This window comes from Anomaloglossus baeobatrachus, chromosome 1 (genome assembly GCF_048569485.1).
Source record: "Anomaloglossus baeobatrachus isolate aAnoBae1 chromosome 1, aAnoBae1.hap1, whole genome shotgun sequence".
NCBI lineage: Eukaryota > Metazoa > Chordata > Amphibia > Anura > Aromobatidae > Anomaloglossus > Anomaloglossus baeobatrachus.
Window position 1 is genome coordinate 824,714,832 of NC_134353.1, and position 12,527 is coordinate 824,727,358.

Here is a 12,527-nt window from a genome sequence, read left to right on the forward strand (position 1 = left end):
ATTCACAAATTATTCCAACTGCACTATAATGCAAAATGAGATTTTTTGCAAACAATTGATCATTTTTTTTTTCAATTTTTTGAGCCACCCCTGCCACGTCATGGTAAATCTCAATAAGGCGGTCCTACTCTATATTTTATATTTTCATTGTGCCATGTGGCCTTCTAATTACATTAAAAGCAAAACCATTTTGAAGCAACACATATACCTGTAACATTTCAGAACCGCTTCCATGTTGCAAAACCAGGCAGCTGTGAATAAAGGTCATGAATGAAGGCTGTGCGGGCCCAAGTAAATGGTGCTTAATTAACAATGCCTGTGGAAGAGGGTTATTGATACTGTGTATATATATATATATATATATATATATATATATATATATACAGTTAGGTCCAGAAATATTTGGACAGTGACACAATTTTCGCGAGTTGGGCTCTGCATGCCACCACATTGGATTTGAAATGAAACCTCTACAACAGAATTCAAGTGCAGATTGTAACGTTTAATTTAAAGAATTAAACAAAAATATCTGATAGAAATTGTAGGAATTGTACACATTTCTTTACAAACACTCTACATTTTAGGAGGTCAAAAGTAATTGGACAAATAAACCAAACCCAAACAAAATATTTTTATTTTCAATATTTTGTTGCGAATCCTTTGGAGGCAATCACTGCCTTAAGTCTGGAACCCATGGACATCACCAAACGCTGGGTTTCCTCCTTCATAATGCTTTGCCAGGCCTTTACAGCTGCAGCCTTCAGGTCTTGCTTGTTTGTGGGTCTTTCCGTCTTAAGTCTGGATTTGAGCAAGTGAAATGCATGCTCAATTGGGTTAAGATCTGGTGATTGACTTGGCCATTGCAGAATGTTCCACTTTTTTGCACTCATGAACTCCTGGGTAGCTTTGGCTGTATGCTTGGGGTCACTGTCCATCTGTACTATGAAGCGCCGTCCGATCAACTTTGCGGCATTTGGCTGAATCTGGGCTGAAAGTATATCCCGGTACACTTCAGAATTCATCCGGCTACTCTTGTCTGCTGTTATGTCATCAATAAACACAAGTAACCCAGTGCCATTGAAAGCCATGCATGCCCATGCCATCACGTTGCCTCCACCATGTTTTACAGAGGATGTGGTGTGCCTTGGATCATGTGCCGTTCCCTTTCTTCTCCAAACTTTTTTCTTCCCATCATTCTGGTACAGGTTGATCTTTGTCTCATCTGTCAATAGAATACTTTTCCAGAACTGAGCTGGCTTCATGAGGTGTTTTTCAGCAAATTTAACTCTGGCCTGTCTATTTTTGGAATTGATGAATGGTTTGCATCTAGATGTGAACCCTTTGTATTTACTTTCATGGAGTCTTCTCTTTACTGTTGACTTAGAGACAGATACACCTACTTCACTGAGAGTGTTCTGGACTTCAGTTGATGTTGTGAACGGGTTCTTCTTCACCTAAGAAAGTATGCGTCGATCATCCACCACTGTTGTCATCCGTGGACGCCCAGGCCTTTTTGAGTTCCCAAGCTCACCAGTCAATTCCTTTTTTCTCAGAATGTACCCGACTGTTGATTTTGCTACTCCAAGCATGTCTGCTATCTCTCTGATGGATTTTTTCTTTTTTTTCAGCCTCAGGATGTTCTGCTTCACCTCAATTGAGAGTTCCTTAGACCGCATGTTGTCTGGTCACAGCAACAGCTTCCAAATGCAAAACCACACACCTGTAATCAACCCCAGACCTTTTAACTACTTCATTGATTACAGGTTAACGAGGGAGACGCCTTCAGAGTTAATTGCAGCCCTTAGAGTCCCTTGTCCAATTACTTTTGGTCCCTTTAAAAAGAGGAGGCTATGCATTACAGAGCTATGATTCTTAAACCCTTTCTCCGATTTGGATGTGAAAACTCTCATATTGCAGCTGGGAGTGTGCACTTTCAGCCCATATTATATATATAATTGTATTTCTGAACATGTTTTTGTAAACAGCTAAAATAACAAAACTTGTGTCACTGTCCAAATATTTCTGGACCTAACTGTATATATATATATATGTATATATATGCTGTATATATATTTATTTAATTTTTATTTAACAGCCTTCAGCTCAACCTCGAACCATGGCAACTTGATAGATGAACTCTCTGCAGGAAGACAGATCTTATACAAGCCTCAATAAGTCCACCAGGGTCTTCTCAGCAATTATCTTGATTTTTTCAAGCTATTGGGTTGCTGGTCTTCCTCTTAGCCTTGTTCCTTTTAATCTTCCCATCACAATGTCCTTCTTCAGTAATTACTTTCATTGTATGATGTGTCCAAAGTAGACAAGCTGTAGCTTGATGATCATTGCTTTGAGTGACATATTTTTCTTGATTTCTTCCAAAATTGATTTGTTCAGGGTTTTTTTTCCATCAATAGTATTTATAACATCTTTCTCCAGCACCATATTTTAAAGGCGTTGATTGTTTTTCACCAGTGAAATGTTCTTTGATTTGAGGACAAAGTCTAGTGACTTCAATGTTGATTTGCCCATAGCTATTCTCTTATTGACTTTCAGTGTTCTCGCTGCATGTTGAGTGATCATTGATCCAAGTAGGTTGAAGTCCTTTACAACTTACAGTTTATTGCTGTCCATCTCAAATGTGTCCCGGTTGTACCTGGCAGTACTTAACCCCTTCAGCCCCCAGCCTGTTTTCACCTTAAAGACCCGGCCATTTTTTGCAATTTTGACCAGTGTCACTTTGACAGGTTATAACTCTGGAACACTTCAACGGATCCTGGCAATTCTGACATTGTTTTTTGTGACATATTGTACTTTATGTCAGTAGTAAATTTAGGCCGATATGTTTTGCGTTTATTTGTGAAAATTTCAAAAATTTGGCGAAAATTTTGAAAATTTCACAATTTTCAAAATTTGAAATTTTATGCCCATGAATCTGAGAGATATGTCACACAAAATAGTTACTAAATAACATTTCCCACTTGTCTGCTTTACAGCAGCGCAATGTTTGAAAAAAAAAAAAATTTCCGTTAGGAAGTTAGAAGGGTTCAAAGTTCATCAGCAATTTCTCATTTTTCCAACAAAATTTACAAAAAAAAAATTTTTAGGTACCACATCACATTTGGAGTGATTTGAGAAACCTAGGCAACAGAAAATACCCAAAAGTGACCCCATTCTAAAATCTGCACACCTCACGCTGCTCAAAACCACATCCAAGAAATTTATTAACCCTTTAGGAGCTTCACAGCAACCAAAGCACTGTAGAAGAAAAAATGAAAGTTTTACTTTTTTAACACAAAAATGTTACTTTAGCCATAAAAATTAGTATTTTCACAAGGGTATCAGGAAAAATGCATCATAAAATGTATTGTGCATTTTCTCCTGAGTATGCAGATACCTCATATGTGGTGGAAATCAAATGTTTGGGCACATGGCAGGACTCGGAAGGCAAGGAGCGCCATTTGAATTTTTGAGTGCAAAATTAGCTGCGCTCATTAGCGGACACCATGTCGGCTTTGAAGACTCCCTGAGGTGCCTAAACAATGGAGCTCCCCCATAAGTGACCCCATTTTGGAAACTAGAGCCCTCAAATAATTTTTATAGATGTTTGATGTGCACTTTAAACCCCTGGGGGCTTCGCAGAAGTTTATAACGTTGAGCCGTGAAAAGAAAAAAAAAAATTTTTATCACAAAACTGTTGCTTCAACCAGGTAGCTTTTTTTTATCACAAGGTTATCAGGAAAAAATGCACCATAAAATGTATTGTGCATTTTCTCCTGAGTACGCAGATACCCCATATGTGGTGGAAATCAAATGTTTGGGCACACGGCAGGACTCGGAAGGCAAGGAGCGCCATTTCACAGCAAAATTGGTTGGAATTATTAGCGGACGCCATGTTGCGTTTGGAGACACCCCTGAAGTGCCTAAACAATGGAGCTCCCCACAATTAACCCCATTTTGGAAACTAGACCCCTCATGGAATTTATCTAGCTGTTTAGTGAGCACTTTGAATTCCTGGAGGCTTCACAAACGTTTGTAATGTTCAGCCGTGAAAATATTTTATTCTTTTTTTTACCACAAAATTGTTTTTTCAAACAGGTAGCTTTTTTTTTACAAGGGTATAAGGAAAAAATGCACCATAAAATGTATTGTGCAATTTCTCCTGAGTACACAGGTACCTCATATGTGGTGGAAATCAATTGTTTTGGCGTACGGCGGGGCTCAGAAGAGAAGGAGTGCCATTTCACAGTAAAATTGATTGGAATTATTAGCAGATGCCATGTTGCATTTGGAGACCCCCTGAGGTGCCTAAACAATGGAGCTCCCCCACATGTGATCCCATTTTGGAAACTAGACCCCCCCATACAAAAAAATTAGTTTGGCGAAATAAAAAATACAGACATCAGTAAAAAAAAAAAAATGAATAAAAAAAAAAAAATATGAGCGCCTGCCACTAAGACCAGTGCCAAACGTGGGAGCAATGCACGAGTCTCGCATCGCATCATCCACTCCAATCTGGAAGCGAGCAACTGCGCTGGATAATGCGATGAGAGAGGGAGGGGCGGCAGATGAGAAAGGGCTCAGCGGATGGAAGATGGGAAAGGGCGCAGCGGATGGAGGAGCGGCAGAGGATGGGAAAGGGCGCAGCGGATGGATGATGGGAAATGGCGCAGCGGATGGGAGAGCGGCGGATAATGGGGGGCAGGGAGGTGATATGGAGATACCTACCTTACAGGATGGATCTAGGCAGCAGGATCACAGCAGACAGAAGAGGCAGCAGATGAAGGAGGCAACAGATTGAGGAGTGTGAGAGGGGGCAGTAGATGAAGAGGATGGAAGAGAGCAGGCAGCAGATCGGGGAGGGGGGCAGAGTCTGATGGGAGAGAGAGATGGCACATGGAGGAGGAGGGGGGCCCCGGGGGGAGGGGGGCCCCCAGAACATGGAGGGGGTAGGGTGGCTTGCAGCACATGTGGGGGGAAGGTGGCTTGCAGCACATGTGGGGGGAGGGTGGCTTGCAGCACATGGAGGGGGAGGAGGTGTAGTGGCAATGGAGAAGGGGCAGCCGATGAAGGAGGCGGCGGCGGCAGCCGATCGGGAACAGTGGGGGCCGATTCGAGGGCAGCTTCGGCTGAAGAAGGTGGGTGCGACGGCAGTGGGGACAGTGGCGAGCGTGGCGGCGGGGACAGTGGCGAGCGTGGTGGTGGGGACAGTGGCGAGCGTTGCGGCGGGGACAGCGGTGGATCGGGAGCAGCGACGGGGCGATCGGAGACAGCGGCGGGGCTGGCGGTGGCGATCGGAGCCGCTGTGGGGCTGGCGGTGGTGGGCGGGGCGATCGGAGACAGCGGCGGGGCTGGGGCTGGCGGGCGGGCCGATCAGAGACAGCGGCAGGGCTGGCGGTGGCGGGCGGGGCGATCGGAGACAGCGGCGAGGCTGGCGGTAGCGATCGGAGCGGCGGGGCTGGCGGTGGTGGGCGGGGCGATCGGAGACAGCGGCGGGGCTGGGGCTGGCGGGCGGGACGACCGGAGACAGCGGCGGGGCTGGCGCTGGTGGGCGGGGCGATTGGAGACAGCGGCGGGGCTGGCGGTGGCGGGAGGGGCAATCGGAGACAGCGGCGGGGCTGGCGGGGCGATCAGAGACAGCGGTGGGGCTGGCGGTGTCGGGCGGGTCGATAGGAGACAGCGGCGGGGCTGGCAGGGCGATCGGGGACAGGGGCAGGCGATCGGGGACAGGGGCGGGAGATTGGGGACAGGGGCGAGCGGCAGGGGCAGCAACTTACCGATGGGCACCTGCAGAGACCGCTCTCCTCGGCTTTCAGGGACGGACACAGGTCACCGGCCCCAGATCCACGGGGATTGGAGAGATCGGTCACAAGACCGGTCTCACCAATCAGAGCTGGGGGCGGGTGAAGCACCGATCACCCAGCTCCAGCCAATGGCCAGTGCTACAGCAGCACTGATCAGGGCTGGATTTCAATGTTCCAGCCATTTTCAATGGCTGGAACATTACAGTGACTGTAATTGGCTCAGCGGCGTTCGTCAGCCAATCACAGCCTCTGTAGGTTTGGGGAGGAGGCACCACCCCTCCTGAGGTCAGGCAGAGGTCCCCTCCTTCCCGAATCTACTGTTTAATTAAACAAATTGGACTCCCCGGGGCTCCGGGACCGTGATTTCGCCATGACGTACTGGGTACGTCATGGGTCGTTTAGCACCATGTCACCGTGACGTACCCAGTACGTCAAGGGTCGTTAAGGGGTAAATATCTTTCATTAGTATTTGATACCATTGCCCTTAATCTGTATGACTTGGGTCAAGTGTTTTGGATATCCTTCCAGAAGCTTCTCACAATAGTTGATAACAATTTGGGCCCATTCTGCCTTACAGAGTACTATGACTTTAAACAATATGGACAAAGAGAATCCCGGCACACAGTATGAAAGGAGGAAAATAGTCAATGATTCTTGTTGTATGTTGTAGTTTTATTCAAGAAAAAGTTCTCGCAGCAAGTTGTAATATAGTCTTTTCATGACAACAGGAAATTGCATTAAAGTCCGACGTTTCGGCTCTTAATTAAGCCTTCATCAGGGACCAAAAGATACTGGATATGAACAGACAAGATCACAGAAGACATAATTACAATAATATCATGTTCTGAATAAAAACATAACAACAGAGTTTTATCAGGTAATGTGATACAAAAACGTGAAAACAGTGTACGTGAGGCTAAGTGAGTCAGATGTACATCCGATGGAAGGGAGGGGAGGGAAAGAGGGGAACGGGAAGAAGAAAAAATGAGCATGAGACAAGGAAGGAACAAGAAGGAGGGAAAAAGGAGGTAGAGAGAGGAAGAAGTAACGGAGGAAAGAGAAGGGAAAATGAAACATACCCGTACTGATGTTGTCATAAAAGAATCCTATTAACAACACTAGGGATTGAAGCATTGATGAAAGAGAAAAATGGAAATTATAGTCACCCAGATGTGATAAAAAAATTTTTTGTTAGCCTATGAAACAGAAAAATAGCCAATGGACTTACATTCAGAGAAATATGGATCTTCCAAAATGGAAAACTTCGGTTATTAAATGTAGGTCAATATAAGATGCGGCTACTGGATGAAAAGGGAGGGGGGAAGGTAGGAAAAGAGAAGAAAAAAAGGAAGATTATAACAGGGGGCTTTATACGTTAAGGTAGGTAAAGATGGGAAATGAGAATTCAGGGACACATACCCGTGAAAATCACCTTATCATATGAGTAGGTGACGGCTCACATATAATCGAGGAATAGAGTATATTCTTGGTACGTATGTGTAGTCGCTATAATAGAATAAGGGGCAGAAGGACAAAGATGAAAGGAATTGTACTGTAATGGAACCATATGAGACAGAATGAAACAGAATGAAACAAACTGCAGACATACCGCTGTAAGTGGAGGGATTATCTCAGGGTAGACGTAGGGGGACGCTTATTATGATCAAGCAATGGGTTAAATGCCCAATGGAGGAAGAAGGTAGCTGCAATATAACATGACACTATTAGAAATTCATGAATCAAATGGCATATAGTATGGGTACCAGGGGTCACATACCTAAAATGTCCGTGAAATATTTGAAAGACCGAGGTAAAGTCCACCAATCATATAGATGTGCGGTGACCCATATAGGTTACCATATATAACGTGTAGGGACATATATATATATGTATTTTGCCGCTATAGAAAAAGAGGGGATGGAAGGGAATTAGTATCAATAGTAAAAAGCGAACCCTAATGTATACAGGAGGGTGAAGAAAACATACCGCAGTATGACAGGACACTGCTTCAAGGTTGGAGCTCCATGTCAGTGCAGTAAATTGGCTGCATAATAGAATGACAAAAAAAGAGAAAACTGCAATAGAACATGACAATATTATAGCCTAATCAGTGGGAAGATAGATATAGTATAGTATAGAGCCACGGTCACATACCTAGGCTGGCAGTGAAACGGTTGGGACCGGAGGAAAAAAGCCAATGCCCTAGAGGAGATATAAGTATGCATAGGAAAAAGGAGGAAAGCATGGATAATAGATATCACAGTAGGGTCACAGAAAGGACGTTACCTTGAAGCGCCTATGATTCACGGTGTGGGAGCCCAGGGGTAGAGTGTGGGGACCCGGTATATAAAGGGGATGTGTGAGACGGCGTCTGACGTCATATCCGGGTCAGGGAATGCTGGTAGGTGATGACGTGGGAGCGCATGCGCATTGCGCCGTACTCGCTCTGCCATCCAGACTTGGGAAAACAGATGAGCGATGCGCAATGTACGCATGCGCAGTGCATACAGTGACAGGCAGTTCAACACTTAGGTGTAAAGTCCGGAGCAGTGGTGGAGCGTGCAAATGATCTAAGGAAGTGTGTGCACGCTATAGGCCCAGTGGAGGGGTGTTCTAGGTTATCTGGGGAAAGAAAGAGAAAAATATTAGAATCATAGTAATGGGTATAATGCAATAAAAAGGATATTGGTAAATGGGGATTACCAACGCAATATGAGAGCAGACATTATTAGAACATTATGAACCATTGTACATACAAGTAATGTAATTTTGATAAATCATCTGGTATACATACTAGGCATCATTTAGATATTAGGAGAGTAACACTAGGGGCAAGAAGTTCCCGGGGAATAGTGCTTGTATCATAAACAGTCATTTGAGTCAAAGTAACAAGTACTATAAGTATCAGGGAATAAAATGCAAAAGACATAATAAACAGTAACAAATGAAAATTAAAATACAATGATGTAATGGAGATATTGGTAAAATTTAGCACAAGACCTCATACTCTCTATTAAGACCCGAGGGTTCCAGAGTTTTGAGTGTGTGAATCCAAAAGGCTTCTCGTGTCTTAAGCCTAGTGATCCTGTCTCCCCCTCTCCTGATAGGGGGAACATGTTCAATGACCTGAAAACGTAATTGGGATATAGAATGATTGTGGGAAATGAAGTGGGATGGTATGGGTAGAAGAGTTTGTTGGCAGCGAATTGTGGACTTATGTTTGCTAATGCGGTCTCGGATATGCTGGGTAGTCTCCCCAACATATCCGAGACCGCACGGACACTTGATGAGATAGATGACGAAGGAGGATTCGCAGGTAAAAAAACCCTTAATGGGAAAACGTTGGCCTGAGTGGGGATGTGTAAAGGAATCACCCTTGGTAATGTTAGAACATTGGGTACAGCTTAGACAGGGGAAGGTGCCCCTGCGTTGAGTTGTTAGAGTAAGTTGAGAGGGAATAGGGGTGGCTGATCCGATATCTGCTCGTACTAGACGGTCCCTAAGATTTTGAGGTCTTTTATGACAAAAGAGTGGTGGTTGACTGAAAGAGGGAATAGAAGGATAGGATTGTGATAACAGAGGCCAATATTTACGTATGGTATCTCTAATGGGTGTATTGAAGGGATGGTAAGTGGAGACAAACGGAATTCTGGAGACCTCATTATTGGTTTGGGAATGACGTATGGGTGACGTAGAGTGTCGGGAGATATGAGTGGGATAACCCCTTTCTTGAAATTTACGGGACATTTCATCATGGCGGGCTGTGCGAGTGTCAGGGTCAGTTACGATTCGGGCGATTCTATGATGTTGCGAGAGTGGTAGGGAGTCCTTGACATGTCGAGGGTGGCAACTGGTATAGTGTAAAAGACTATTTTTGTCTGTGTCTTTGGTAAAAAGGTCAATGGAAATAGTACCTGCACCATCCAGGATTACAGTGGTATCCAAAAAATGGATGGAAATAGGGTCATGAAGGAGGGTGAAGGTCACGTTAGGAATACAACCGTTGAGAAAGATTAGAAATTTTTGTAGGGTTTCACTGTCGCCTTGCCATATCACAAAAACATCATCTATGTATCGTTTCCATGTAAGGACATGTGTATGGAAAAGTGGAGAGTCATAGATGTAATGCTGTTCAAACCAGGCCATGAAAATGTTGGCATAAGGGGGTGCCATATTTGACCCCATTGCTGTGCCTCTTCGTTGCACATAAAACTGGTCTCTGAACAGGAAAAAGTTCTGTTCAAGGACAATGTGCAGAAGATCCTGACAAAAAGTGTGCTGAGGATCAGAGAGATTACTATAGTGTTCAAGGAACCAGTTGACAGCCTCTATACCAAGATGATGGTCTATACTGGTATAGAGGCTGTTGACATCCAGTGTGACTAGTAGACAATTGGCTGGTATAGGACCCAAAGAGCGAATGTGGGTCAAAAAATCAGTAGTATCCTTTAGATAGGAGGTGATACTTGGGACCAAAGGGGACAGGATTTTATCGAAGGTGATGGCTAGGGGAGAGAGAATTGAGTCTGTAGATGCCACAATCGGGCGACCTGGTGGTCGCGTCAGGTTTTTATGGATTTTGGGGAGTATATAAAAGACTGGTGTGATGGGATTTGATTTGTGTAAAAACTCAGATAATTTTTTATCGATAGTGCCGCTCTGTAGGTGGTAGCTGATGGTGGAGGAAATCAACTGACGTATTTTGGGGGTGGGGTCTCTGCTGATCGGTGTATACGTAGCGGTGTCACGAAGCTGATTGTGGATTTCTGAGAGATAGTAAGTTTTATCTAAAACTACAATTGCCCCACCTTTATCGGCTGGTTTAACGATTATTTGGGGATTATTTTTCAAATTGTTAATGGCACGCGACTCATCAGGAGTGCAGTTGTGTTTCAGGTGAAATTTACCCTGATGCATATCATTGAGAATGCGGTCAATATCAGCTGTTACTAAAGAGATGTATGTCTCCACTGGATGGTAGGTCTTGGGGGGGCAGAAACTACTGGGAATAGACAAGCCTAGGGTCTTTAGCCTAAACATATCACTGGAACCGGAACCGTCGGGTTCAACAGAATGAAAATTGGAGGTGTTAAAATGGACTTTAAGGCGGAGATTCCGAAAGAATCTCCTGGTCTCCTGATCTAATTTGAAGGAGTCGAAAGGCGGGGTGGGGCAAAATGATAGTCCTTTTTGTAATACGGCTGATTCACTGGGAGAGAGGTTGTAGGAGGAGATATTGTAGACCAAATTGGTCCTACCTGTGATCGAGTCGTGATGGTTCGTGGTACGAAGTCTCTTGCCCCGCCGCGTCTTCCTTTTGGTGGATGTCTTGGGCCTAAAAAATGAGAAGAGCGAGATTGATTGTGTTCGCTATCGGAGCTATTGGATGATGAATAGTGTCCTTGATATGGAGTACATCGTGGTTGGTTATAGCCTGAAGAACGCCAGGTGTAGACTTGATTTTTTAAATAATCCTCTTGATCCCGCTGAAATTTCGTGCGTTTACGTGTCTGTAAAGATTTCCTAAATTCCGAAATTGTTGCCTCAGTCTTGGTCTTAATGCTATTATACTCAGTGGGGGATAGCGTGTTCTGGAATTGATGTTCAATTGTAGTGATGTTGGCACCGATGTCCGCAATCTCTTTATCAAGGTATTCGATGGTAAGTAGTATGAGGTCCATAGAGCATTTATTTAAAATACTCTCGTACTTGTCACAATAAGATGTATTCTCTGAAAATAATGTTGGACGAAGGGGAATACGTAAACCACGTGGGATCCTTTTGGCCTTGTGGTACTCCGCCAGGGTGATGTAATGTAACTCTAAAGCAGTGTGTCTGCGCAATTCTTTCTCGTAGTCCTTGCTTCTGATCTCTTCAGTTGGTATTGAGAGGAATTGGTTGGAAGTGGTCACTTTGGAGAGAATAGCGGATGTAGCTTCATCATTATAGGAAAATGTAGAAAACGACATGTCCGAAAAATCGTAAATAAAAGTAGGAGCTCCGGCCAAAATATCATTCAACAGTAAGGAGTATGCTAGGCTCACTACTATATACCTGGTGCTCAGGAGAAAAAAGGTCCATATACACAAAGAGAATCCCGGCACACAGTATGAAAGGAGGAAAATAGTCAATGATTCTTGTTGTATGTTGTAGTTTTATTCAAGAAAAAGTTCTCGCAGCAAGTTGTAATATAGTCTTTTCATGACAACAGGAAATTGCATTAAAGTCCGACGTTTCGGCTCTTAATTAAGCCTTCATCAGGGACCAAAAGATACTGGATATGAACAGACAAGATCACAGAAGACATAATTACAATAATATCATGTTCTGAATAAAAACATCTTTAGCCTAAACATATCACTGGAACCGGAACCGTCGGGTTCAACAGAATGAAAATTGGAGGTGTTAAAATGGACTTTAAGGCGGAGATTCCGAAAGAATCTCCTGGTCTCCTGATCTAATTTCATTGACTATTTTCCTCCTTTCATACTGTGTGCCGGGATTCTCTTTGTGTATATGGACCTTTTTTCTCCTGAGCACCAGGTATATTGTAGTGAGCCTAGCATACTCCTTACTTTTAAACAATATGGGACAGCCCATATGATGGATGATGTCATGTCTTGGAAGCTTGAGATAGGTTTCTTTCTGATAGGTTTCATCACCAGCACAGCCGCGCCCACTTCTGACAGGAGCGTGCATGCGTTTCTAGGTACATGCACACTCATG